Source organism: Ambystoma mexicanum, chromosome 6q (assembly GCF_040938575.1).
Source record: "Ambystoma mexicanum isolate Mex_15411 chromosome 6q, UKY_AmexF1_1, whole genome shotgun sequence".
In the NCBI taxonomy this organism is placed as follows: Eukaryota; Metazoa; Chordata; class Amphibia; order Caudata; family Ambystomatidae; genus Ambystoma; species Ambystoma mexicanum.
Genome location: NC_090937.1, coordinates 1370986958 through 1370992957, shown reverse-complemented (window position 1 = coordinate 1370992957; position 6000 = coordinate 1370986958).

The window sequence follows — 6000 nt, the reverse complement described above, 5'->3', positions numbered from 1 at the left end:
GTTGTCAAGAGCACAGTGGGATTTACGGACCGCATTACTCAGAGACACAATGGAAATTGCAAATATAAGGTAAGTAACTCTTTAGACACTTTTATACCGGAATGAAGAATTAATGAATGGATGCATGAATAAATGAATGAAGAGCTTTGAAAATGTTTGTGGGATCGTCCTTGTAGCGGGCACATGGGCATGCAGGTCCACATTCCACACGCATGTAGACAAAAAGTTGTTTCTCATTGTGTACTAACCTCGATTTATTTCGTTAGTTTTCGCATTGATTTTAGAGCCGAACATACTCCATTGCACTATCCTTGAAAGCAAATAGTTTCAGCTCGGCCGTAATAAATAAAATGAATAATATTAATAAAGATCGGCTGGCGAGACTAATTATACATTTTATGTTTTCAAAACAGGTATATCCTTCCCTTTTGCCACTGCTACCAGTTTCAGACACCGGCAGATGGTTTTTTTTAACCGCCGGCTGCAGCTTAATGTAAACAACTGCACCATTCTGATAATCTTATGGGGCGATCGCCAAGGGCCCATATGCCCTTATACAGTACTAGCGGCTCGAAGCAACATATCAACCTTAACGCTGGCCTAGTGCCTACTTGATGGAACAGCCTTGCGGTTCAACGTGCGACAAAAGTGCTTCTTTGAACGAAAACCAACACCCTGTGTACCATAAAGAAACAGCGTGTGACTCACGATAAACTTTTACGGATTTGCGGATAGACATAAAAGAAAATGACTTTCGGAGTTCATATGGCAATTGCTGAATATTCTATAAACATTTAATGTCAAATAAATGTACTTTAAAATCAAACAGCAACACGGTAAATTTGGTAAAGTACATTTTCATATTCCGAATTGTGGCACGCTGTGTTGTGAGCTGATCTGTGTTGGTTTCCGGGTTCTGTGTGAAGTCGCGTAGAAGACGGCTGAGCGCGTTTGCCTACGCAGCACAGAAACGTCACAGAGAGAGGCGGGGAATATGAATGTTTTGATAATGTCAGGCTCAGGGGCGGGGGATATGATTTAGTGCCGCAAAAGCAGGTCAGCCAGGGCGATGGGGGAAATGATCACAAGGATTATCACAAAATGGCAGCTCCCTGATGCCTGTTTTCACGTGCGTTTAATGGACGAAAACTCGGGTAAGGTCCATAGGAAATTTTTCTAAAATCAAGCGATTTAGACTTAAAAACACATGGCTGACCCGTAGGGGCAATAACATTTTGACCAAACCTTTCCTTTAATATCGCAACTGTTGTCTTCTCTAACGCTACCAAAAGTAACTAGCAATAGTTAAATGTGCTACCCATCAGAAAATAGTGACTGAACTTCATAAAGGAAATTATTTTGCTGACTCTGTAGCTAAGCAAAAAGCGTTAGATCATACCTCGGGGATGTATAATGCTGAAAATATTAAAAGGGCTCAAGATTTAGGATGTATGGAGGAAACCTCTTAGCATTAAAGAAATAAAAGCAATGGCTTCTATGAGAAACCTGAGGTTATTCTCCCAAGTAAACCTCGGGAAGCCCTTATTCAGGTCGCCATTCAACATCCCTTCCATCCGATAAACTTCCTTTTCGAGAATCCACCATCCCCTCTGCCTCTGGCGAATCCATTACACACACGGTTGCATTCAGGAAACATCTCAGAATCCCGATATGATATGGCATTTTAACGTGCCTATACACAAGTGTTTAATGGCGTGAAAAGCAAATATGACCTCGACATGATGTAAACACGCAACCTTTTGATCCTAGTTTTCCTGTTCCCTATACGAATACTCCCAATCATTCTTCTTCTCGTCCCTCTGATTATTCCCCGCACTCCCAACCTTCTCATATAAAATACTACAGTACCCACAATCCCTCTTGTTTATTTCACGATCCCAGCTATTCTCGTTTGCCCTGCAAACCCTACCAATCCCGTCCCTCTGATTGTCCCTTTCTGAACTCCCAGTCGAAAGCGAACAACAAGTTCCAACAAGCCCTCCTACTCATTTCGAAAACCCTCCTGAATTCACCCCCCCAGAACAAAGACTATAGTTCCCTATAACACCTCTTCCCCACCCTGTCCCATAAGACGCTCTGACATTCAAACCCCTCCCTTTTCCAACACAAACACTGTCTTACCCCCACCAAAGATAAGACTAATAAAACGACATGTCCCGCCAGACAGGCAGCACAAAAGGAGGAGAAAGGCAGCAAATAGAGAGGCTGATGAGGAGAGACGCAACCTTGCCATCTTCGACAAAACCCTGCAAAGCTTCCGCTGAAAGAACTGTAAGGCCGAGGACAACAGCCCAAGTGTGCTACAGCAGATGTCAATGATACACGGAGTGTATCAACGCTGTTAAACCGGTGCAAGAGAGACTCCTGCTTCTGTGGTAGCAGCCTTGACTCCAGTTAAGAGTAACACTAATCGGTTCATCACAGTCGGTGAGTCGAGGGGAGAGTCGATAAGAACCGGGCTGTGGTGAATGAAAGTCGCAAAGTGGGAGAAGCTTAAAGAACTGTAACATTGTAAAAGGGGAGACAACCTGCAGAGGGGGACAGGCACCAAATGGGTGCTGCTCTAAGAAACTCTGGTCAATCATCATCTGAATGAAACTACAGATACCAGAAGGCCATAGGAGAGCCACCAAGATAGGTCAAAGTGGTCATAGAGGAGGTCAAGCAAAATCCCTGTTCAGTTGAAAGCCCTTGACCTAAGAACTGTGAGAACGCAAGGGAAGTGAACCCTGCAAACATTGAAAATGAATGTGAAGTTGGCAAGAGTTAACCCGGAGGAGGGATGATGACAAGAAAGGGTGTGAAACAGTTCTAAGAAACAGTGTGTTGACAAGCGTGAACCCGGTCGTGGGAGGTCTACTGGAACTGTTTAAAAAGACATTAAGAATTGCGAAGGAAGGAAAAGCCATAGTGAACTCAGTGGCGGGAGGCTGAAAGTAAAGCAAGGGGCCGCACCCGGAAGAGGGGGACCCAGGGGCAAACCCATCACACGAGAAAACCCAGAGTCAACCCGGTGCGGGGGAAGCCGAAAACAAAGAGGGGTCTGCACCGGGAAGAGGGGGACCCAGGGGTGAATCAGTCACCCGAGAAATACACTGAACAGAACTTTGTGTTTTCTTTTTTTAATGATAAACCCATCAGGCCCTCGGGACCAGGAAATGACAATCACTGAAGGCCTTGATAATGATAGAAACTGGGATCCAAGCATGGAAGAGTGAAATCCAGTGGGTGAAAAACTATTACCCAAAACTACAAGGAACCAGGGTCAGTGCCCGGACCCAGAGGTGCAAAATCCTCACGCTAAGTAAAACCATGAAACAAACTTATTTTGTTGAAGGAACCTTTGTTTTATATTATTTGAAAACGTCAGACCCTTGAGAGTAAAAGAGACTTAGCCATCGAGGATTGTGATTAACTGCAAGTGGAACTGTCATCGTGTGCTGGGGAAGCTCGAGAGTGTGCTGTGCTCCAAGATCCTGCCTTACCATGTGCTCAAAACGTGGCGAAGGGAGTCCCAGGCTACTACATCCTGACATATTTGTGAGCACTTCCTTCTTTTCTTGAGAACTATCCTTCACCATTTTTGTATTAGTTGTAAGGTTTGGCAATAGGTTTCTTAGTTAGGCCCTTTTTATCTGACACAACACTACTAGGACTGCCCTATTTTAATTTGCTGGTTGATGCTTGCTCCTATCTTGGATTTAGGTTTAGATTAGGTGTTTTTCCAACCTACATACAGTTTAATTAACACCCTTGAACTGTGATCACTTGTGTCTGTCTTTACTGTTGCCACTATGAGTTCCTTACACTACTGAAGAGGAAATAAGGGGTTGGGAAGACAGCTTGGCTACACAGGATGAAGAGGGATGTTGGCTCTCAGAGTCTAAAAAACAATGGATGTTACCCAATGCCTATGTACATATGACCCATGGATCCGTCCACATACACGCTAAAGCTATTTGTAAACAATTGGAACATGTTTTGTGTAATTCATTGATTAACGCAACAGCTGAGAATGTGGTTAGAAATGGTGTAATATGCCTAGTACACAATATAGCACGAGGGAGTACGGTCTCCCCAGGAAATGTTGATCCCCCTACCTTCACATTTGAAGTTTTGCATTTTTTACTTTATTGAATTAGAAAGATGTGATATTATTAATCTGTGCATTTAGCAAATGGGTAGAGGCGTTTCCCTTGAAAGATAGTACAGCCATCTCCACTGTGAAGATAATGTTGAAAGAATATTTCCCCAGGTTTCGATTACCCAGGGTAATCTGGACTGATAACGGCCCCCACTTTATTGAAGAGGTAATATGAAATGCGTGTAATGGATTGCAGATCAAAAAGAAATTTCACACAGCCAACCATCCTCAAAGTGCAGGCTTAATTAGGCGCCATAATGGAATTTTAAAAAAAATGAAACAGCCAAAGTGTGTGCACACACAGGACTTAATAGCCAGATGCTTTACATTTAGCAATACTCTCTCTGAGGACTACAGTTGCGTCCCAATCAGGGCTATCCTCTTATGAAATTGTTATGGGCAGACCAGCTAATGTTTGTGGTGCTCCTAGACCACGATCATTTAAGGACATTGAGCATCCACTGCTTGTTGATTATTGTAAACAATTGGCTGAACAATTGTGTTCCATCTCCCAGCAGGTGAAGGATAGTTTGCCGGACAAGAATTTGCGAGAAGGACATCAGGCGAAGCATGGCCACCTGGTGATGGTCAAACACTTTCAACGAAGCACTGCACTGGAGCCACGTTGGCTATGACCATACCAGGTGTTATTGGTCACCCAAACGGCAATTTAAGTAGAGGGTGAAAATGCATTGGATCCACGTTGCTCACATCAAATTGGTTGCTTTGCCCTCCCCCTCTGATGGAGATCATCCTCCTTCGTCAGAAATGAAGGATTCTCGCACCCCTGTGAGTTTGTCGAAATTCGAAGATCATACTATCCCGGGAGCGACCATATATCACTTAAGACCCAGGAAGGAATAGGAGTGCCCACTGGAAACCTACAAAGTGCAGATCTGATACGGATGTCAGTCTGTGCCCACTGGAAACCTACAAGTGTGGGTTTGATATTGGAGTCAGCCTTGCACCTACGCGAAATCAGCGTGTCCTGATCCCTGTGCACACCAGGAGGTAATGGGGTATCTAAGCACTGAAGAAAATCTGCATTATGGAGCTGCATCCACTCGATGACCAAATTCGCAAAGAAAAAAAAAAGAAGAAATGACTACCTTCTCGCTCACAAAAATGATGGACAAAGGAAGACCGAATAGTAATAGTGACATTTTGTACAATTTTTGTGGTAGGACTTTCTGCCTTTTTCTGGTTCCTCGAACAGGATTGCGTGCATCTTTTAAAGACACTTCTTCCCAATGACACTGTAGCTACTACCAAGCTCCCTTTTACCCCTTGTATCTTAATCCATACTCATCAACCCTTGGATGTGTTTCAACGATATGGTTACCATAATAATTAATATGTACAGGTTTTGGATAATGTTGAAAAAGCCATCAATAGAACAAAATGTTGCCTTTTTTCACATATTTTGCAGAGTGGAGATGGCGTAGGCATACCCTATAATGCAGTCCCAGTTAATAGATCAATAGTTTGTGCTGTACTTTCTTAGTCTCATAGTTGGTTGATAAATGATTGGGATAGAGCACAAGCTCCTCCTGGAAGAATAATGCTTAACACTACTATTAGAAACCCTGAAAAAACGTACGAACACCCTTAATAGCAATCATTCAAGTCTTAATATGGTGTCTAACCTCCCATGGAGATTCGATACTTCTTATATGAAAGTTACATATCCTTTATTCCAGGTAACTCATATGATAGGAGACCTCTGTTTGCTATAGGAAGAAATAAATAGAAAATGCAATCCTTTAATTCCATCATTGAGTAGTCCAATTATAACAATTCCGTCCATCCTTATGGGAATTGGTATTATGTTTGTG